A 24,270-nucleotide genomic window follows, 5' to 3' on the forward strand; every position below is an offset into this window, starting at 1 on the left:
CTGGGAGAGGAAGCAGGGCTGGGGTTTGGGCAGCCTTGGTACTCTCCAGCCCATGATGCTCATATCAATAACAGTTTGTTGGGTGTGTTAAGCCTTTGCTGCAAGCCCGGAATCAACAAGAAATGAGGTTTGCAGGTTTTTACAAAACCTCTGTAGACTTACAGAGTAAAGGGAAACCCTTAATGCTCTCCACTCAGAACTGATTGGAAAGGAACCGATGTTTTTTGGCTCAACTAATACTTACTGTTACATTGATACACTGGTGTTTTCCAGGTTGTTACACCTTTCTCCAAAATTTATAGTCCTTGGTCATAAAAGTAATGGTTTTGTTTAAAAGTCACAGAAGTGGTCCCTAGAGAAATGCTCTGAAATTAGAGCTTTTTGGTGGCTGACAGCTCATTTGTAAAGTGTTGCAGGTTTGGGGTTTCCTCTGGCCTTGCTGGGACCATCATCAGTATTGAGAGGGATCCTGTGAACAGGCAGATAAAACAAGTGGAGAATAAAAGGCTGGGAGACGTGGAGAAGGACAGAAAACATTTTCCTGCTCAGAGACTTGCTGCATTGCCGATTCACCAGCCCAAACAACCCCTTTAATAAATTAGAGAGCTATTCATTGAAATGGTTTCCTCTGTCCCCACGCTGACAGTTAATCTGTAATTCAGATGAATCTGTCAGAAGGCAAGAGTCCAGCATATAAAATAATTAATTCCTCCAAGGCCTGGGGAAATTTCCCTTTCTAAAGAGCACAGCACACTCCCCTCCTCACCGGTGAGCCACAGGCGTGGACGTGGCTCCCATCCGAGGTCAGCGAGGAACATCACTCGCATCTCAATACAGATGCTCATAAATGCATCACCTGTCACCTCGTCACTGGCTGGAAGTCCTGGGGTGAGACTTGTTCCACAGATCTTGCAAGGAGCTTGCCTCATACCTCCCAGTGCCTCCCTGGTCTACAAGTCCTCCAGTGCCCAGCTAGAAACTCTTGGCCCCCCATCAGCCCGACACTAATGCCTTTCAAGACCGATTTTTCTGCACCAAGAGTCTAAATCATCAATTAAAATAAGCAGAAATGCAGCATCTAATGATTCTGGTTGAGAAACAAACAGCTGGTGCCCAACATGAGTGTGGGGGTTGGGGCAGAGCACATCTCATCTCCCAGCTCCTTCAAGAGGAATCACTCCCAGATCTGTTTTCAACAACAGCAGGAGATAACCAAGACACTGGCTTCTGGCTGGAAGACACCAATGAAACAGAGCAGCCTTGGAAAAAAAACAAAGGGTGGGAGTCAACCAGATGGACACATTGCAGTGGGTGGCTGGGGAATGGGGACAAGTCATATGAAGCTCCATGTGAGACCAGCAGCACCTGAACGTGATGCCAGCCCTGGAGGCAGGGGAACCAAAACAAGCATCTTCCTCTTGCCAGGACAGAGGTATGAAGAAGGGGGAAAACACACCAAAAAGGACTTTTGATTGGATGCAACAGATTGGGCATCACAGCAGGTGTCCTGGGCATGGCTGGCACAAGTAATGGTCTGGCAATATTAAGGGACATTAAGGAAGGATCTCCAGTCTCTTTTTGATTCTGCTGATTCTTGCAACCTCAGTCACCAGCTTTTAAAGCATGAGAGTGTAAGAGGCATCACCAGCCAAATGCCTGTCTCCCTACATATATTTCACATTTTCTCCCAAGCTATTTCATCAAAATCCCAAAGGCAGGTGGGAGGGAAGCTGCCTCACATTAGCCTGTGAGCCATGAGGGCAGAGAAAGATGGGGCGTTCAGCATTTACCTCCATGACTAAGTGCTGTCTCCCTGCTCCACACCTCATGCCCCCAAAACACATCCCTTGCTTGGCAGCTTTGTAGCTCACAACAAGTGACACAACAACACATCCACACTGGGAAGCCAGACCTGAAGACTCATGGAGGTCAAGTGACTTCTCCATCTGCACCATCAAGGGAGCAGGAAAGAGTAAATGGAATAAACAGCATCCTCACCCACAGCATGTCAATGGGCGGGGGGGGGGAATAAATATCTTACACAAGGCTGTTGGCTTTCTAGTTGGGAGCAACGCGTGTTTGCCGAACATCAGGCCAAGTGCACCTTGCACAAAGCCCACTTCAGGCTGCCAGAGCATCCTGCAGCAGACCCTGCCAAACCCACTCCCAAATTCACCTGCTTGGAGGCACCCATTAGACTGGTAACCCCTGCAGACCACAGCTCGAGTGTGCAGACAGCACAAGCATGCAGCTGGAAAGCAGCACAAGAGAGGGAAAGTTGTGGTGGTGGGGGCTCCTGGACCACAACCAAGCCCCTTCCTAGAAGCAGCTATCAAGTCTCTGCAGAAGCAGTGGAATGGAGCCACTTTTCATCCTACCTCTCAAGGAAATCATTGCTGCTGTTATGCAGACACAATTATGTCTCCAGAGCCTTTTAACTACAGCTCTTTAGGGATGAGTGGGTTGATAGAAATCTATTCACAGGGCTGACATCGCTTGGCTGGGTAAGGACACTGCCACTGAGTCAGTGGCTGGGGAAGGATTGCAAAATAAGACTGGTGATGGGGGAAGTTCTAGGCAATGCCAAGGCAGTACCTCCTGAGGGACCCCAATTTCTCATTTTATTCTTCTAGAACTTTCTTTCAAAAGAACCCAAAATAATAATAATATCTGGGAGCTACCTGCTTTCCTTTAGTTCATATGCTCCCCCTCTGGAGAGGACCACCACTCAGAGATCGATGGCTGCATATGCATGTCAGAGGCAACAGGGCAACACAGATTAGCATAATGGTGTCTCCTCCCCAGCACTCCTACTCTCCAGGTAGCCCTAAACAATGTCAGGATCCAAGCACCTGGCCAATGAGAGCTGAGGAGCACAGCTTGGCCATCAGTCTCTCGGTCACCTTGCCAAGTCCGTGTCCGGAGCAGAGGGATGCAGGAAGCTCTTACTGTGGGACCCTTGAACTGCATTGTAGAGCCCTCTCTGGGCCTGGCAGAGCGTCTGGGGGCTGCTTTATCATATCCGCCATCTGCTTGTTTGTTTTGCCATCCTCTGCTCCTCCTGGCTACGATCACAGACTCCTACCTGTTCTCCGAAAGCTTTGCCGGGTCTCAGTAAACAAACCACAGGCAGGGATGAGAATAGGGAAGGGGAAGGCAGGGGAGTGGTGAAGAGGGGAGAGAATCAAAATTTAATTAAAGACACCTTTGCTTCAGGGCCTCTGAAAATTACAAATTCATAAATCTCTTAGTAAATGCCCTGAGCAGTTGCTATGCCAGGCTGCCTACCAGTCTCACCAGGAGGGCCATAAAGCAGGAGCACAGAGCTCATCGGCTCCCTCTCTCCACCCTGCAACATCAGGCAATCTTGAGCAGCTTGTCAAGCCCCTGACAAGTGTTTCTACAACCAGGAGCTATCAATCTGCAGCTCCATTAGTGGCAGTGCAGGGAGCTGTCTTTTCGTCTGCAGCTGTGCCACAATGAGAGTTTAGAGAAGGGTGGGATGTTGGAGGAGGAAAGTCATGAAAAAATGGGACCAGAAGACCCCCAGGATATATCGTTGGAAACACCAAGTTCTTCAAAAGTGTATTTTCTAATGAGAATGGCCAAAGGACCCACATAAACTACGATGTGGATCCAGACGGACTCCTGCAGTGCCCATCTGAGGGCACTATAGAGAAAACCCATCTTCTGGTCATTCCCAAATGAATCAACCCAGTCTTTGCTCCCATGGCTGAGAGGAATCTTCACCAGGGCATGGATGCATGCTGTCCAGCCCCCACAAGGACTACAAAGACAGCAAGTTTCTGCCAAACAGGGGAAGAGCAAGCTGCTTCACCACTTTCCTCACTCAGCACACAGCAAGGAACAGACTGAATGTCCGGCACATGAGGGTGTTGCATGGCTCTGCTATATTTAACAAAGCTCTCAGTGCAGTCTCTGGTAGTGTGATGAAATAACATATCTTTGCCAGTAGCCTGTCAGAGGAAGGCTTGGAAAGCGGGAATTGGGAGTATTTTTCATCCCTTACTCTGAACTTCGAAGGTGGGAGTAGAGTCTGTTCTCAATAGTATGGTCAAGTCTTGGCCCTCCCCGCTAATAAGCAGGTGGCTGGTAAAACAGTAAAAAAATCTTGCTGGTTTCCCTTTAAAATGGGCATCAGTGGGTGAGAATGGAAAGTTTCTTGCACAAGAAGAGACTGATACACAACAAATTCTGCCAAACTATACCATTGCCTAAATTGCAATCAGTCAGAATCACTCAACACACCACAAGCTACACTTTGTATCACCTATTGAGCCATCTGATAACACCTATTTTCCAAGAGACTGAGTCAAGTGGGATAGATCAGTGTTGGTTGTACTGGGAATCCAGAGCAGACAAAGGGTCATTTTGCTGGAAAGAAGACAGAATTGCTTAGAAGAAGCATCACCCACACCAACTTCTGCCATTTCGAAAGACAAGCTGAACACCCAAGTCTTTCTAGGAAACCATAAGAATCTCACAGCTCTCCATTTAAGCAACTACTGTTACTCCTGCTTCAGGTCGTGAGTGGAAAAATAAGAGCCAAAAGCTGAGGCAGGAGTAGCTATAACATGAAAGCATTGGGAGCCAGCCAGGTCTCTAGACCTTCCCAGCCAAATTATCCAAAGCATAGTTTGAAAAACCCAGGACAAATACAGACTATTTGAATTAAATTCTTAACATCCTACAAAAAAAGGTTGTCAACAGTCCACTCTGAGGCTTTGTTTTGCATTTCTACATAATTTGCTCAAGGATGAAACCCCACTAAGGCAGTAGAGGCAGCAAAACAGATGTCACTGCATCCAGCAAGTACCCGAGCACTGGAGGAGCACAAACAGCTGCTGAAGCTGTTTCATCCACACCTGTGTTACCCACAGCTCAGCTCCCCTCATCATGCTGGATCAGAAACCCACAGGAGCAAAACTGGAGGCAGGTCCAAGTTGGGCTGTTTTCATAAATGGGTTTTCCTGACTTTATTAAGCTCTTTCTTCCAAACCTGTTCTCCAAATTGGAGATGCAATGTTGGAAATCTGTAGAGTACAGACTGGCAATCAAGCCTTCACAAGAAAAAGCAGCAGCTCACCATGCAAATGACTGCCTGGCAGGAGGATCAGTGAAGGGGACAAATAGTTCAGAGCAAGATCAGGGCAATATAACTACTGTGTATTTCCTATTCTGCAAAAGCATCCTGATATCATCCATGTCTATGGACTAGTTGTGCACCCATAAGTCTACATAATTATTTACAGTATCAAAGTATTTATCCATTTATTTTTCTAAGCAGTCTCTCACTTATTCTATTTATCTTTCTACGAAGCTGTAATATTTGTCTCTATTTTAAGACAATAGCACTGCTTTCTTCCACAAAATTCCCCAAGTAGGGCAGTTCCCAGGGGACATGGCTCCTTCCTCCCACGTCCTCACTGCAGTTCAGGGAGGATCGTGTGGGGTTGGTGGGGTAGGATGGAGATGGGACACGTGCCCACAGGGCAGCAGTGGCTGTGGGAAGGTGGGTAGGCAGGAGGACTCATCCCTGCATGCGTGGGGATGTGTGTGACAGCAGGCAGGGTTCAAGCTTAGAAGTGTGGAATATGCTGCCACAGGGTATTTCTTTTTCGGAGTAAGCTGGGATGGCAGCTGACCCAGCTTTCTCCTTCTACCTGCCTAGTCGAATCTCTCTCTTTCCATGGCACTCTGTAAACACAGGAATGCACAAAACTGGCAATGCTCTGCTCCCACCCATGCTCATATAACTTTGCTGGGGATGACCATGCCTGGCACCTCTCAAGGTTGAGCCCCTGTTTTTCCCTACAGGCAAGCTCACACCTCATATCAACACTTCTTATATCATCATTCCTTCAGTGGGCAGCAAGGGCAGATCCTTAAGGATTCAGCAGCAGAGACCAACCCCCTCACCAGCATCAGAAATCAGCACCCTCAGACCCCACAGACAAGGGAGGTGGTGCTCAGCTCTGCATCCCTCCCACTCCTTTACTTGTAGCAGTACCTTCTGCTTTATCCTTCTCTTCTTTCCCCTTGAAGAGTGAAAAATGCAAATAAGAGCTTATAAATTATCAATTCTTGATTGATTTTGCTGAGAAAAGCACATAAAACAATAGCACAAGAGAAGAGAAGAATAATTTAGCATTTCAAGTGGGGAACAGTGATGTTGCTGAGATAGCTTTATGTAGGCAGAGCACTCTTGAGCCACCCAGCAGGATCTCCCTGCTCCAGCCTCTTTCTCCAGCCCTCTGAAAACACACAAACAAAACCATAACCTTGTCTAGCTTGATGCCTTAAGACACAGAAATCCATATTTCCATCAGCAGGACAGTGCCCTTCCAACGCAATTACAATACCCACACACGCACAGCTCTTTGCACACAGGCTTCCACAGAGAAGATTCCATGGCTTGATAGCCAAGGCTAACCCACAGCCTGTGAACTTATGCATAAGAGACTACAGTTTACACCCCAAAAGCTGCATGCTGAGCTATGCAGGGCTGTTAAGAGCAGGTCCCTTGAATCAATCTGTATCAACAACTTGCCACTGCAGATGATCCATGCAATTGTGGTCCTAATTGTGGTTCACGCCTAGTCGCATACTGCCAGATCTTGTGGAGCTCTTTTCCACCTGTGGACTCCTAAAAAAAGGTTGCCAAGTTTTGGTTGCTCTAGAGTTTCTCCAGCATCACATCAAAACTTTCTTTTCTGAGTCTGTGTGGGAAATCAGAGTTTTTCCCCAGAACTGGGTTATAGTAGCACCCCGCTGTCTGCTAAAAGGTTGCACGTTATGCTTCAACTGTTTCATCAGAATTACAAATCACACTACACAATGTTCCTCAGCCATACATATAGTTTTTATCTTCTATTTATGGAATTAGTACAATATTGCAGCTAAAATGTTTTCCAGGACAGCTGATGAAACCACACAGGGATTACCTGCAAATCAGAGGCATGAGAGAGCCAAACAAACCAGCCCACATCCCTCAGAGAGCTGATATCTGGGGACTGAGACTCTCCAGTACCAGCATCTCTATCGGTACAGACTTAAGGAAAAGTCAGCTGTGGCTGGAAGCCGTGATTTAACAGACGTGAAGAACAGGAGGCCAACACACCTATCAAAGGTTTTACTCTCTGTCGTAACTCAAGGAGCCCTAAAGGTGCTCAAGGTTCCTGTTACACCTTCTGGTCATAAACCATCACCTTTCCTGAGTCCCTCTTAAGTATCTCACTGACATCTGGAACACTGCAGGCCACTGGCCCAAACCCGGTGCTAGAGCTGATGCTGAACGTGCAATACCCAAAGCACATGTCTTAAGCTGTACTGCTACAGCAGCAATGGTGTTGGGATTTGATGCATTTGGGGTTTTTTTTCTATAGATTCACTTCTTCCCATCCCTTCTGTTCTGTAGCTTGTGGCCACACAAGCCCTCTGTGCTAAACAGACAAGTCCAGTAGCTGGATTCTGGACACAACAGAATATTATTTGGTTGGCAGTGAAGATGTTTACGTGTGTGTCTACTCAGCACTAGATTTCAAATCATCTAGGGTCTTTGCATGGGTTTGGTTCTGAAGAGAAGAGCATTTTCCATGCTGTCTAAAGCTGGCTTACATCTCTTCTTGCCTTTTACACAGAGTGATTTCATTTTTGATCACATAGGAGGAAAAAAAAAGAATATATATATATATATGTTATTTAGAAATAAATAAAGAAGATGCTGAAAGATGTGATGGCTTGTGGATGGAAAATTATATTCCCTCACAGCTGCAGTAATGATCTGATTAGGATCCAATCCCTCCTCATCCTTCATGTGCTAAGTCATCTTTACAGAGGTGAAGTGGCCCGAGGGTGAGGGATGGAGGGAGGGGGGTGCGTGGCAGGAGGCTCTGATATAATGCGGTACCCAAAGGATTGTGCATTCGCCCTCTGGTCACCTTGCAAAATGAGAAATTTCCTTCGGCACCAAAGCACCTTTTCTGTTGATTTTTGGCAGCAACGTCTTTTAAAAGTACAGTTTCATCCCTCAGCAATAATTTATGTGCATATCTGGATCCTCTACATGAGCTAGAAATCCATCCATTCTTTTCGGTCTGTTATTTCCACTCTCTCCCAGACTTAGCACCTTCTTTGCAAATCTGCCTTTCAGCTCTCTCTTGCTCCTGTTTCCAAGCTGCGTAGGAAACCAAAAAAGTGTGCCAGCGCTGCTCCATCAAGTCCTGCTCTGGCTGCTTCTGGCTAGATTTTCAGGATATAGTAAGAATATATTTTTTCCCTTTTTCCCTTTTTCAGAAGTTAATTTCCTCTGATCCAGACAACACCTTCAGACCAGACAACCTGTTGGGGAACTTCACAACCATTAGCTGCCTTCTTGCAGGCTTCATGCTTGCCATGATTTAGGACAGGCTGAAACCCTGCTAAGCTCCTCATGCAGTAATGACAGAACACATGTGCCAAGTGTGGAATGAGCCATGGGACAAAGTCCAAAGGTGACCCCAGAGCTAGTCCGTCATCCTCCAGAAATGACAGATGGAGAGAGCATTGCTTTCCTGCCAGCCTGGGGGAACTGGCCCTGTCCTGGGAAGCTCTGACCATGACAGAGATGCTGCACCTCCAAAGGGCTCAGCAACTCTGGACTCAGTTCATGACTCATCACAAACCCATCTGATGAGATGATACCAAGGTGATGCCAAGGTTTCAAATGGATTTGGAGGAGGTTCTGCCTATTTTCAACAGCAGCATGTCCACAGGCACAACCTCAATCCTGTATTGACCTGGACCCATACAGCTGCCCCACAAATATCCCCCCTCTTTCCAAGTCTGACAAACAGCAGGCATTTCATGTGTGAGGAGAAAACAGTCCCCCCTTCTCATGCAACCACCAACGCTTCTGATCCAGAGACATGATTTTTTGATGTCAGGCTCCTACTGCTGCTGGTATGCATGCTCCCTTCACCACAACAAAAATAATTTCTGCTTTTTTTTTTTTCCTCTGCCCTCTTACTTTCATATTGACTTTTTTGTGGCTGAGGAAATATGGCCTTAAAGATGATGCAAGGACAAAGGAAGTAGAGCAAAGGAGATCAAAGATTCCAATTTACTCTCCCCATCCTTTGTAGGAATTGGAGATTGGCCAGCAGTAAAACTTTAATAGTAGACATTAAGAGGCAAATAAAGGGAATATTTTTCACAATTAACAATGTGACAAACATATAAAATCACACATGCAGGACCCTGTCTGCTGACACCCAAAAAGAGGTTTCTGCAGATCTCAGACATAAGAATAATCCCTACCCAGGCCATGGTAGCACCTCCAGTACACAGAAAACAGGGAACTTTTTAGGGACTGTAGGTGGCCTTTGCTTTCACTACACATGGGTGACAGGGAGGCTTGAAACCTGGGTCAGCTGCAAGGCTAGGGGCCCAATTCAGGTTTTCTAATCCACCTTCACCTGCATTTGCTTGGACATGGGACTTCCCAGGCCAGAAACCTCAGCCGTGCACAGCTCTGGTGCTGCCAACTCCCAAGGATGCAGGCTGTGACTCCACCCCTTCCTCACCCCATCTCAGCAGAGCAGGAATATCATCACAGAAGTTCAGAAACAACCAGAATGGACCATTAACCTGTTCCTGCAATTCAGGAGCTGGGACACTGGACAAAAAGGAACCCCACGTTAGGCTGCAGACTTGTGCAAGCTAAGGCAGCAGAGCACAGCTGTAATTTGTCATATGCCACCTAGAACATGGTTTGCACAGCCAAGATGAATATTTTTTAGAGGCAGTGACATAAAGAAAAACAAGCTCAGGCCCAAGTGACTTCATGGTCAAAGATTACTGGCTGCAGCCTGCCTGCTCTGTGCACTGCACCATGATAATGTTGGAGGGCTGTGCTTAAAGCTGTGTATACAAGAACAGCAGATTCTCTGTGTGCAGCTCAATCTCCTTCACCAGAGTAATTTAGTTCCAACAGATCTAAAGACAGATTCAAATATCATGACTGTGGTGTTACACCAGGGAGCACAGGGTAGCACAAACAGCAAAGGCTGCAGGCTGGGAACAGCATCAGTTCCAAAAACCTCCAAGAGCTGCTTATGTTGACTGTCAACACAAAAATAAATCATACCCTGTCCCTCTATCCACACACCATCTTTCTCATTTTCTTCCACTTGCTAGTTCAAATTCAGCCAAATTCATTAGTTTAGGTCACGTTTATGGATGACACATGCTGCACAGCATCAAAACAAAAAGAAAGCTTGGCTCTTGGGTGCAAAATATTCTTCTGTGTCCATTGCAGCTGAGGTCACAAGAACAAATTCACTAGGACTTAGCTGGTGCATACTACAGCTTCGTTTCCAACCACAAAACATTCCTCAAAAACAATGTCCAAGAAAGTGCTGCTGCTCTTGAGCTGTTACGTTTCCCAGGGGTAAGCGTTGGGTCATTGAGTGCAGAGAAGATTGGGAAAAGCTTTTATTCCTGTCTGGGGATTCATTTGGCTATATTTTTTTCCTTATAATAAGTTATGTTTTTCCTTCTATTTTATTAAAGCATCTAGAGGCCTTTGGGAACAGATGCCCAGAAAGAGAGGGGAAAAAATTATAACGAAATTAAAAATCCCCAGCATGATCAGGATTGCTGCCTTCTGCACATGGATTCTGTTCAGACTCAATGCAAGTCTCAGCCTGATCATCCCTCTCCCTCTGAGTCCATTGCCTTCACCTGCATTGCTGGGCATCTGCAAATTGGTGTCCTCCTCACCTAGCACACCTCTCCTCTGAGCTGGTGGCCTCTCAGATCTGCCCCACACCACAGGTCTGAGCAGTGAGACAGCATGAGCCCTGATGCCCAGCACAGTATTTTGTACCCTTGCATACACCAAAAACTGCTTCATGAGTTCAGATGCTCCCTTTAAATAAGCAATGACAAAAAAACCCTCCTCTCCTGCTGCTGAACACAGCCGAGCACAGCTCCCTCCTCCTGCCCCGTTTGCAAATTACCTGGATATTGTCACTAATTATCAGGCTCAACAAGTGAAACTGTGCAATTTGCTACAGACACGGTGGAGAAACGATGTGAAAACTGGGGCTCGGAGGAGAGGGGAGTGTGGAGAGCCTTTGGGGTGCAGTGCCAGGGGGCAGCCCAGGGGTGCTGAGTCCTGGCACAGGAAGGGGTCCTGCTGGCAGTGGTGTTGTGTTTGCATTTCAGAGTGTTTGCTTTTTTTTTTTAATTGTTTGATGTTTACTTCAAGCATCGCACTCTGAGGGCTTATAAAGAGGATTAAGTGGTGAGGAGGTCTCACAGAGTTAGGAGGAATTAATCAAGCAGTAATCAGAAAGGAAATTAATCTGAAGAGTTAATTAATCAGTCAAGGCAGGGAGACTGCAGCCAGTCGTCCCTATCACACTTTCCAGGTTGCTATTTCATGCACTGGCACAGCAGCAGGGAAGGAAAAAGGCAGTCCAGGGTGAGGGGGATGCCCAGCCACCCCTCCACACCAAGGAGAAAGCAGAAGCCTAACTTGGCCAGAGGTTTCCATACCCCCATCCCACCATGCAGGGACCTCAGTGAGAACACCTCCACCCACATGCCACGGGGTGAGCATTTGCCATCTGTCCCCCTCAGCCCAACTCAAAAGTTTCCAAAGGCCGAGGCATCCATTTCGGAGTCTCTTCCATGATTCAATGAGGGAAAAGCCTCTTTCCTTTGGAAAAGGGATCTAGATATGCAACCCACAGGTTTTTGATTGCTTAATTGATTCTATACACCCCATGTTTTCCTTCCAGCATCCTAAATAGCCTTTTTAGCTCTTCATTGTTCAAGTCTTCTAAATATGCACCGCTGGGGATCACTTCCCTTCACTCCGGTCTAGCTATATTTTATGTATTTAGCTTTTCTTTCTCTTAATCTTTTCTTACAATACATTCCCTGCAGGACCTTAATCATTTTAGTTGCTCTTCTCTGAATTCTGTCCAAAAGGCATCAGGCAGAGTGTTTTACAAATTTGCTCTCACCCCTTCAAGGCTGCATTTTGACTAATGCTTCTTTCCCTTGGGATGAGACATACCCCACCACAGGCTGTCTGATCAGAGATGCTCAACCTTCATCACAGCCTGAAGCACCTGGGGGAGAAAAACTCCCCAAACTCACAGGGGCTGCAACACGATGCATCTTTGAACTTACAAAACCTAGGTCAGTTTGCAAAGACATCTGAAATCTCATTAACTTCACAATTATTACTATTATTAGATTCTTTTTATGCACAGAGTAGACATTTTAATTGCCTGGATGTGGACAGCAGCTTCTATTATCTGTTTTATAGACTGCAAGCAAAGATTCATCCTTGTGTGCTGCCTCAGACCTGCCTCCAGGAGTTACAGCCAGTTCAGAGCTGAGCCCAGGGTTACCCAACAGCCCCAATACAATTCTTTCAAAGCCCCTTCTGCAGAGGTTTATTGGGGCTGTTACGTTCTCAAACTCCAAGCCAGTTCAGCTCAGGCAGGTCACACTGTCCCACAAAACCACAGAGTCTTCCCCCAGCATCAGCAGCCCAGGTACATGCCATGGTGAATAAGGGAACAGAACACAGACCAACGTTCATCTCACTGAATTAGGCCATCTTTGTGGTTAAGGGGCAGGAAGACATCTCCATCTACAATGTCAGGGCAGGGTGACCTCCCTGGTGCAGGTGGTACCGTTGCCCAAGGATTCAGGATGCAACAGAAGCATACATTAGAATAGACCAGCATCAAACATAATATTAAATACACAACCTTCTTCCACACAAACTACATCAAAATAAAAGGCAAGAAGATGCATTTAACATGAAAGGACCTGTGGGACTGAGAGCTGGTCAGGCAGTTGTGGTGTGCAGAGATGAGGAGTGACTGGAGAGAACTCAGCTGCAGTGAGGATGATGGGTCAGGTTTAACCAGCCACTCTCAAACAAAGATCTCCATCAGTAGATGGCCCCAAAAAGTGGCTAGAGCAGCCTCAGCAGAAAATACATCCACTCCACAGCTTCATTAGCAACTTAAGCCATTAAAGCATTCTTTCTTGTCATCCCATTTCCTTCACACCAGTTTACTTCCAAGGAAGACTGGGAAGGGCTACGTCCTCTCCTTGAGCAGTTGCCTTTTTTTTTTACAGAAAGCTCCCACATTACCCAAGGCTGTCCCTCCCTCTAAACCATGAACTTGTCTCTTTTTGCTTTTGATGCATAAATGCTATTTGCACATATCCTCTAGAATGAAAAGTGACATCATAAAATAAAGGTGAAAAGGCAAAAAATCACTGCTCTTGTCTAAAACAAAGCTAAGTGCTGCAGAGTCCAGAGGGAATGGTGAGCTCCCTCTGATACAAACATATTTCTGGTTATCTTAACCCAGAGAAGCAGCTCCCCAAAGATAACTCTGTACAGGGAAAATCCTGCTCCTCTCCCACCCTGCCTATGCTGCCTGTCTGTAAACAGCTGGACCCATTTCATTATAACTTGCTTCTACTGTGGCTGCCAATTATAAAAAATTGATTTTAATAATTTATAGCCTGTGCAGTGCCACAGCACTCTAACCACCGACAGGTATCCAAACTGCTGGGTTTGAGCTGGAAATCTCTCCCTTCAGAGCCAGAGCCTCAGACACCTCAACAATGTGCCTTGGTGTGGTACCCCAAGAGCTGAAATAAAAAGATGATGCTGCTCTCCTCCACACTACTAATGGCACAAAGGGGGCACATTAGCAGACAGCAGCTTCTTCCTTTGATGTCTCCCTGCCCTTCTGGCTCCAACAGAGACTAAGGAGTAAAGATCTATTCCCTGGGGGGTTGCCACTGTGTACTGACTTTTAGGGGTGCAATGCTTTTTATTTTGGCTTTTCAGGTGGCAGTTTAAAGGAAAGGGCATTAATCCCTTACCCAGCATCTAAACCCACCACAGAAGGACCCCACAGCATCTCCTGCAACACATCCCTGGGTCCCACAGAGCTGGTGATGTATAGGTAAAACACTCCAGAATAAACTGAAAGAATAAACACCATGCACATATACACAAATATGTAAGCTTGGGTATAAATATACACAGACAAATGCACACCCTCTCAGATGATGTTATCAAATGCATTACTCCTCCAAATCCCTGCAGAGCAGTAGACCATCTCCAAGGTCATATTAGCGTGGAAGGAATGTAATTCCATTACCCAGGCTCCTTTCCCCTCTCCTAGTTTTCTATGTTGATGTTTGCTCTCTTAATTTTAAACACCAATCGTATATCTTGTGGCCCAGCCTGGGAGCGCTTTGCTCAAGTGGTAGTAAACACACGGCTTAATTCACTCATTCTCCAGGAAAAAAAAAAAAAAAAAGAAAAAAAAAAGAAAAAAGCAAGCTTTTCCTGCATGAAATACCCGTGTCTGCCAGTGCGATGATCGACACAGGGCGTGCTGGAAGCTGCCGTAACTAACTCGGGCTCAGGGAACAACCAGAGCACTCAGGGTGGTAAGCAGAAAATCCGTACATGCTGCTCTTGTCAGGAGAAAAACATCCAAGTGGCTGTGGCTCAGCTGCCAACAATGTGCTGTGTGAGCCTCCCAGTGCAGGGATGCAGCTCTGTGCTTGTGCTAAAGGGTGTTGGCTGATTCCCCAGGTGAGGGACGTGGTCAGAAACTGAAAGCTGGACTGAGTGCCTAACACCAGGGGGAAGCAGGGCAGGAGGGTGAAGCAGCCAGCAAGGCAAGCTCAGAAGAGAGAGGGGATGGAGGAGAGTGCAGGCAGGAGCAACCACGGCCACTCTGCCCCATGGCCAGCAATACAGTCCACACAAGCCCTCTGACAGCTTTTCCAGGGAGTTTGTCCTTCACAGCAGAGGAATGTTAAGAGATTTGGGCCCTTGGAGTCGTAGTACACAAAACTTTTTGGAAACCTGGATCCACTTCAAGGCCTAAATCCCCCCATGCCACCATCCTCCTCTATGCTTCCAAAACCTTCCTAACCCATCTACAAATCTTCCTGAAATTCAGACCATTGCTCTTTGCCTATTCATTCTTCTGAAAACATCTCTCATTTTTTACCTTTTGCTGCCTGCAAAAGGCTGTGATAATATAACCTCCTTCACACCTCATCTCTTCTAGCTGACACCATAAGAAGTTTAATAATAACAATCTCCCACAAAGAGCAGAGGAAGCACTTCTCATAGGCAGACACATCTGCCAGGAACATGCATCTCAAAAGACACTTAGACTTCTCCCAAAACCCATGTGTACCACTTTGTGGCAAGCCCATGCTGATCAAAGGTCATGCAGGTGGTCAACATTCACACCTGCCCTTCAAAGAAGATACTGAGGGTAAAAGTATCCCAAAATGCTGTCCTGAGCACGTTCCATCTTTGGGTTTCCCAGTCTACCAAGTCTGATGGATGGCCCCGAGGTTCACTCTACTACCAGTGGTGAGAGAGACACAGCTCCATACACATCTACCTAATGAGGAACCTCCCCCTCCCGGATGGCAGTGGACAGGGTCTGCAGTGATTAGTCTCATTAAGCCTCTGTGAAAGCTACTCCAGCATCAAACTGATGAACTGTCCAAGACAGACTTGTTAGCAGAGGATAAATGAAAATCCAACTGTGGTATTTTACCAGTCTACAAGGTGTCATGTCTACCTGGATGGCCCTTAACCCCTTGGATGCTCCGGATGGCTCATATGTCTGCCAGTTAGAGTAGGGAGCCTGTCTCAGTCCCCAAGCCCACCTCAGTCCCCAAGCCCATCTCAGTCCTGGTCTTCTCATCGAGACCATGCAAACTTACCCTGAGCTATTGTGAGTAAAGCCCATTTCCTCCAATGAAACATTTTATTAAGTTTCAAACATATCTCAGAGCTCGTTAGACATTAAACCCAGGATTGACGAAGGATGTTAGAGGAATTTCAGTAGGATTTGTCTATTAATTCCCTTTGCTACTTTTTAAACTCTTATGCTTAGAAAAATGCTGGCACACATGTTCTTCTCAACAGGTGGCCACTAATGAAATTATCTACCAGCTGCTTTCTCAGTAAAGCTCAGCTAATCTGGTAAGAGGAGCACATATCCCCAGAAAGGTACCACTGAGATGGTGGGGCTCAGAGCTGCTGTCACAGCTGATGGAGGCTGGAAGGCTGGAACAGGGTGCATCCCTGTGTCCTCACTCCTCCATAAGTGCACACACAGCATCTCCCATCTCCCAGCCTGCATTTCCCACATCTGAAGCAGGAAAGGCACAGACACAGCAAAAGCCTGATCTGTGCATTTATGATACACCCCAGAAATAAGAATGAACAACCTCAAACAGATGAGGACTGATAGTTTCTTTATCCTCTAGGAGCCAATATTTACTAGAAACATTTCCCTCAGCCTACAACTTCTAGGAAATTACAGCTTGATATCCTGACAGTTTTATTTGGTACCACAATGTTTTTTACCCCCTGTGCTTCAACAGCTGCAGCACAAGCACAAAGCCTGCAGTGCTCCTATTTGCTCAAAACACGTGCAGGAGTGTGCACACCTATTTCCAGGCTCTCAATGTGTAAGTCTAAATTCAAGTCTTCAGACCTGTAATAATTCGGGAAGGTACTGAGGTAGTTTTGTTGAGTCTGCTCTGAGTGTGATGGAGACATGAGGTTAATAACTGCAGGCTTCCACGCAGTTCCCCCAGCTCTACACTAGCACAGGTTTGTGTATTTTGCATTGGTTTTATCCCTTCTTAATCAAGACAGCCGTATGTACCTTCTCAATAATTTAAACTGACAGAACTGTGCTGGATTCTGTATCAACCAAATGTCTTTATCAAGACAACATCTTTCAGTGGAAAGTTTCAAGGACTCCAGTGTGTACAGTGGAGCCATATCCGTGGGTAATGCATGTCCCATAGTTACTGTCATACTAGACCAATAAAAGAAATCCAAATTCAGCCACCAACCTTCCATCTCCCACACCACTAACCAAAATGGGAAATGCTTGCTGCTCCCTCTTCTCTCCAGCCTCCTCCTGCCTTCTCCATTCACACCCCAAAAAAAGCCAGAAGCACTGCCTTCCCTCCTCCTCCACTGATCAAGACATGCCAGCACGCTTGGGAAATCATTAGCGCAAATTCCAGCCAAGATTATCTATCCTAACAGAGCCTGCCCTACGGCAAGTCTCCCTCCAGCCACTCCCGGCCTCTGCAGCTCCACGTAGATAAACAGGCACTTACCACCACCTACCAACAGCTTCACAAAGCATCTCCTCACCTTTATCTCTGCCCTGCAATGCCTGTGCTCCCTGGTAGAAGAGGGTGGAGTTCCCTCCTTCCCCACCTGTTCGGTAAGGGTGACATGAAGCATTAGGCTGTCAAATACACACCTGGACCGCTGCATCATCTCTCCCTCATCCTTCCAGGTCCTCATTTCTTCTCATCTCCCAATTGCAAACTTCACAACATCTTTTTATGTCATAATGCCCTGTAGATAGTGATGGTGCAAGGGCCATAAAATTTTCAGAAGACGTGCACGCCACAGGAGAGAGCTCATAGGTCCCAAAGCACGTGGGGCTTTGTATGCACATGCCAGCTTAGCACAGACATCTGAAAGTAAAATACTTGGAAATGGCTCCTGGGAAAAGCACTCAAGAGCTAAATTCAAGATTGAAGGTTCTCTGCTAAGAATGGAAGATGTTACAAGACCTGTAAGTTATCTTGAATTTGCACAAAAGCCTGATGGCTTTGAAAACCACAGATGAGTAAAAACAAAAATGTAAAGTTAAAGCCTGATCCAGGAATAATGCATAGATTTTTACCAATGATTGGAAACCAGGATTCATCCTCAAGGCACAGTTTCAGGCACCATCCAGTTTCCCTTCCTGCATCCAGGAAGGCTTCCAAAGGTAGGTATCAAAGCAGAGCAGCACAGCAACCAGGAATTTGAACTAATGTACCTTTAGCAAAAAGAGAGCTTACACAGCTTCCTGCAAACTGTCTCATAGTGAGTAAATAAATGCCAGATTTTGTCTCATTCAAATAATAAAATAAAGTATTAAATTAAAAAAAAGAGAGGCACCTGGCAGACATTCAAAGGCCCAGTAGCACATGTTAGCAAAAGACTCAACCAACAGTATTTAATAATACCTCTCCTCTTTTAGCAGAAAAGTAGAACCTCGGTCCTTTTCAGCAGATTAACACAAAGCCTGCCCATATGACTGGTCCCAAAACCACCATCTGAAACTCTGGCAAAGCTCTGGCAGGAGCAAACCCAAGTGAGATACTCTTTGCTGAAGCATCCCAGAACCCAACACAATTTCAGCTCCTCTGTTGGGATGCACTTAAGAGATAGTGAGTTTTTTTGGTGCAACCTGATCACAGTGAGTTCAGCAGAACTTAAATCAATGCCTTTCCCTATACATATCAAAAGCTAGGAAGGTTCCTTGCTTTACCCTTACAACTTCAGTTTTAATATGCCAGGGTGGAATACATGTGCTTTGCTGATGAGGGGTTTTGGCACATGCTGACATCCCATTAACTCCGATATCATGTTAACAGACAGTAGCAGCCAAGAAACATTACTTGAAATCTTTAAGCAGAGAGAACAAGCCCAAATCACTTCTAAATACACCAGCAGCATAATAAATTCAGATAGAAGAGAAACATAGTGAAGACAATATGTTTTGTTATTAGGAACTAGCTAACAATATAAAAAAGGGGAAAAAAAATCTAAAATCCAGCTGCCCTGAAGCAGCAGAATGGAAAGGGATTTCTGCAGACATGCAGAAGTAAAAGGCTGTATCTAATTTCAATTTCTATCACAATCCTTTAGATCAAAGGAGATTGAGAGCAAACAGGAGATAGAAGAATTAAGACTCTTTAAATATAAATAAAGCATAAAACAAAACAAAAACCAGAAAGTAATAAAATTAAAGAACGGTCAAAACAGCTAAGAAAATTCTTACTGGAAAATTCAGCAATATTTCCTATCTTGGTCCCACACAGTGAGGGACAGACCAGAGTAGGAGACTCAGCAGAAGCACTCAGCAGCCCAAAAGGCATGAAGTCTCATTACCAGATGCTGATACCAATTTAATTCCAGGCTGAAAAACTTGTCAAGAAGGCAGAAGCTCTTTAAACCTGTAAAGACTCTTCCCTTTTTATACAAATATTCCCACACAGCTTGTATTTGCTTTCCTGGCTGGTGTGCAGAAGAAATTAATAAACCTAACTTTAAATTTATAGTGAAAAATCAAAGGAAATATTTAGAAAAAAATTATTTAAGAGCCTAAATTATAGTGAAATCAAGAGGATGAAGCAGTTGGTCTATAAAAACAAATCATGCTGAACTACCTTCAATGCCTTATTTTCCCCTGATTGAATTACAAAATTAGTCAACGAAGACTGCAATATATTTGATGGTAGCTCAGAAAAGAAAATTTCTTGAAAAATTAATTCAAACTGGCTTGGATATGAGCACTGTCATACTAATAACAGTAAATTTGATTTACAGGGCTCTTCTCTCCTAGTGCCAGTCTGGGTGGCATAACTATGGCAAGGCTCTAAGCCACTCCCTGTGGTGATGTGTGTCTGTTTAGGGGGCCAGGTGGGACCATAATAATTTCTGAAGCCACCACTCATATGGAGGTTCAATAACTGGACAGAGCTGGTTACTTCTCACCATCTTGGCTGCCTTCCCCTAAGTCAAGAGATATCAAAGGCACAAAGTCACATGGGGCAGTGCATCCCTTAGGCAGAAAACACAGGCAGAAGTAGGAAAACCAAGATGTAAACTTCAAAAATATTAAATAAAAGCAAGTTTTGGTGATAAATCACCGATTTACTGGGAGGTAGAAACCTGGAAAACAGTTAACTTCCAGATGGGCTGGTGGTGATCCCAGACTGCAAATGGGTTATGAGCCTCTGAGGGAGCAGGACAGCAGGACTATGCTGTCCACAAGGAAGAAGTGTCCCCATCCAGCACCAGGGGGAGCAAACCTGGGGTAGTCCTCAGCCCTTCTGGGTACAGGGCCAGGAGCCTCCCACACGCCAAGGAACTTCAGCAAAGGGCAACAGCAAAAAAACATGATGACGATGCTGAAGGACTGAGCTGGGATGAAAGAGGGTTTGCATCCATGCCCTTGCTTAGCACTGTGGGAGGAAAGCCAACTGTAGTGGCCCTGGGGACAAACAGCCAGGAGTGTGGGGTGTAAATCATGTAATGAATTAAGTTAAATAAACAGACTGGGCAATTCTCTGGCTGTAGCCTGCCCTGCCCCTGGGTCCAGGCCCAGAGCACCTTTAGTGACCAGCACAGAGCAGCACAGGGACCCTACACATGTTCTCCTGACAGCTCTCAGCAGCTGGTTTCCCACCTTTGCACCTCACCAGTGGAAAGGGTGTCTGCCCTTTCCTGCTGCACCAGAGTTCCTCACCGGTTGCTCAGGACTGCTGCAGCATTCCACTACCCTGTGCTCAGGGATGGGATGGGAATTTACCCAAAACCCAATTGAAAAAAAGTTAGAAAAATTGATTAAGAAATCAATGAGAATAAATATTGATCCTAGACCATTGTTGCCTCAAAATTATGATTTTCTTTCGCATCACCCCTACGAGCACTTTGGATAAAGCCACGCTTTGCTTTTTTGTGCAGACCATGCACCTGCTGATTGAGGCAAACTCAGCTGTGCTTTTCTCTTCCCAAAGCAGGAGCCCACTGGAAGCACCACAGCCCCTCAGTCAGACCTAGGAGCATGCCTGGATGCCAGAAGAAGGTGCCAAGAGACTCCCAAGCAAGGGGTGAGCAGATCTGGCCAGCATCTCCTGCATTGTTCCATGGCCTGGGAGGAGGAGGAGAATCTGCAGCACCAATTCACATCTTTGCGCTGCACAGTGAGAAATGTGTCTGAGCCCAAAGGCAGTAGTGCCTTTACCTGCCTCCCTGAGTGCCGGCTCCACTTAGTGTAATGATTATTAAGCCCTGTCAGCAGATATGAAACCAATGGACGCAGCTCCACAGGCAAGTGCTTCGAGAACCGCCGAGACGCCCCTGCTCGCAGGTTTTCATTATCCATCTGGAAAATTGTGGATGTCACAAGAGTTTTCAGAGCATTCAGATGAAATCATCTTGTCAGCAACAAAAAGGCCAGTTCTCCCCTGCCCCAATCCCAGCAGCTGTCTCAGCACCACAGGCTCCCACATGAGCATTTCATCAGGACACCGATGCCGTCAGTGCCGGGGACCCTCACTGGCACACTGCTCACCCTGGAGCTACTGCAGAACCAGCATCTCAGCCCATGCCATGTGAACCTTACAATAAAACAAAAAGAGGGTGAAGGAAAACAATGTTTTTCCCCTCACACTAATTCACAGCCTTTTGTCTGACTCTTGACTGCATTAGGCTGGGAAGAGCCTGCAGTCTGCCGGGGAGGATGAAGCATGCGCTGGGACAGAGAGAAGGTGGAGATGCAGGTTAAACAGCATCAGCTCCTCTTATAGCTTGTTCAGGTGGAATGAGAAGAGAGCCAAATAGTTGTTAATCCAAAATCGAAGCAGATACATATCCCTTTTCTTTGCTTTGTATGGCTTTTCCTTTTCTGCAGTTTTTGAAGCTGTGCATTGCTTTGGGTTGAGTGGCATCGAAGGCAGATGTGGCAAAGCCACCTGGCTAGAGATCATGCTTCTCAATGGGCATCTCATCGAAAATGGCTGTTTCCTATTTTTGGTAGAGAAAACCCCTTGCTGGTCACAAAGTGATGTCTTTCAGCTAGTTCAGAGGGCAGCCAGCAGAGCCACAAATCCTCCTCCACACCTGGGTGCATGGGATGCAGGGCTGCAGTGTAAGGGTCCTGATGTGAAACAGTCCCTTCCAGAAGAGGCTGGTAACTCCTGCAGATGCTGGACCAAGGCAAAAACAGTGAAGAAAAGCTTTTCTGGAGCTACCAGGTTCCAGCAGATACAGGGAGCAAAGAGGCCATGAGACACAGATGATGTCCATGAACACGAGCTCCATGTTCTTCTCACACCACAAGCCTGAGCAGGGGGAGATCCTGCAAAAGATTCAGGGCCTGAATGTGAATCAGAGCGCATTGATGGCTGATGACTGGGCTGGGATGAGTTTTTGTGGGTGCACTGGATGTCATTCCCAGCATGGTGCCCCTCAATGCACCCTGATGGCAGCCATGTCTCACACACAGAGTCCAAAGGGAGACCTGTGGAGAAAGGCAACCAGATCTCCAAAGTCCTTTTCCTGAACCACAAGCTGAGTTCAGGGTAACAGAGTATCCCCTCTATTCTCCCCCATTATCCAAGGCCACAGCACAAACTGAAGACCACTGTCCCAAACAGAAACAGCATTATAACCCTGCTCCTCAGACAAAAAATATAAGAATCCAAATGTGATTTATTCCTCCTGTGCACAAAATACTACCCAGCTGCTTTTGTGTACAGGCATTATCTTCTAGTCCATTGATTTTTAATAGCATGGTTGTAGATTGAAATTAGATGCCTGAGCATCCTGCTTTCATCAACAGATGCTAAATACTGGTGCTGCTGATGGGGATTTTTGGAACTGTCTTGGACACAGACAGGCTCGTTACTGCACCACAAGAAATAGAAGCTGGAGGTGGAACAAGCCCATTAGATCATCAGATGCTCCAGTGCTCTCTACAATTTGCTTCTTCAGTGATTTCACCAGTCGAAACTTGAACAGCCCAGGTGACAGCTCTCATCCATTCCCTTGGGAGGTTATTCTGCTGCTTCCAAATTTCTAGGCACTCCTTCAAGCACATTCAACTCAGGTCCAAAACCAAGCAGCACCATTCTCTTTCTTCTCTCCATTTGCCTTCACAGCTCCTAAACATTTCCCTTACCAATCCTGCCATTTACATTGCAGTCACCCGTCCCTTAACAAAGCACAAAGTTCTCCTGCTCCAGCACTGAAGGACAGAATGACAGATCTCTGCATCCCTGGCTAAACACCACGTAAATGAATGACAATGCTACAGCAAGTCACGAGGAGGAAGAGGTGATAAACTCACCAGGGACATCCTCCCAGAGGACCATTTATCAGCGTTAGCAGTAGAAAAATCTTTGTCAAAAAATAATTGGATAGCTGCAGTACAGACAAACTACAATTAAAATATTAATTAAAGCCCTTTGCTTCTTCCCACACTGCACCTTATTAAAGCCATATCAAAGGTGACATTTAGTTGTCTGGTTATTGGTTGCCTTCAGAGAAGCCCAAGAGAGTGCACAGGACACAAGGCCTGAAGAGATGGTGGGTCTTCATCAGACTAGTCATACTGTTTAAAAATAAATAGCTTATCCTGTTGCTGTATGTGGTTCCTGTTCTGGAGACCAACAGAACTGTTCTGGCTCTGTGCTGTCATTCCAGCATTTCTCACTAAAACAAAGTCACGTGAAGACAGACAGATACCATCAGAACAAGCAGCAAACAGAGGCTGGAGCCACAGAGGCAAGGAATGGGCAGGCAGGAGCCACTGCTGTGTAGAGGAGCCTCATGAGGATTAGCACCTTCTGCATGGACCTGGGGAGGCTGTTGAGGTGACTGAGCCTGGGCAGTCCCACAGCTGCGGCAAAGATGGATGCAAGAAGTTGTATGAGGAATTCAGGGGATTCAGTTGCTTCTGAATGGTGAGTGGTGAAGGACATCTTCCCACCCCTGCAGTCTGAGGGAAGCAGCCACGGCTCATTCTCACCCTCTCCCTCCTCCAGGTTGTGCCCAGCATGTAAAGAAGCCACCATGGTTCTACAGGCAGCAGTGTCCCCAGCAATGCCATTTGTTAATGCTTTGCTGGAGAACAGGGACAGCTTCAAAAAAAAAAAAAAAAAAGACAACCCTATTAAAAAATTAAATAAATGAATGTCAACCTCTTTCCAGCACCTCAGCTGGGAGTTCACATGACACAGAGTCACAGGTAAGATGAGGGTCACTCTCACAGCTTTTGACACCACAACGTGAAAACCAATTGTGAAAGCCAGTGATGAGACACCTGCTAAGGCTGAACTGCCCCGGGCAAACACCGACTGTGCTGCGTGGCCCCCTCGGGGCAAGGGGTGCACCCGGGGTCGAGCACCCGCCTGGGGACTGGAGCAAACATGAGCGCCTGTGAGTGAAGGAGGTCACACATGGGGAGGGAATGCCTGCAGGAACATGGCATAAAGGAGGCTTGGGACTTCTAGGGTCACCTAAAAACTACTGGTCTGTCTTTTTTTTTTTTTTTTTCTTTTTAAAACTGCTTTTAGTAGTTGCCT

At 46.1% G+C, this 24,270-nt stretch overlaps 1 protein-coding gene across 2 annotated transcripts in view; it reads right to left on the bottom strand.

Moving 5' to 3' along the window:
- The window catches only part of NTRK3 (neurotrophic receptor tyrosine kinase 3), a 209,089-nt gene that overhangs the window by 106,098 nt on the left and 78,721 nt on the right, over window positions 1-24,270 (bottom strand). The window lies entirely within an intron of this gene.

This window comes from Chiroxiphia lanceolata, chromosome 12 (assembly GCF_009829145.1).
Source record: "Chiroxiphia lanceolata isolate bChiLan1 chromosome 12, bChiLan1.pri, whole genome shotgun sequence".
Lineage (NCBI taxonomy): Eukaryota > Metazoa > Chordata > Aves > Passeriformes > Pipridae > Chiroxiphia > Chiroxiphia lanceolata.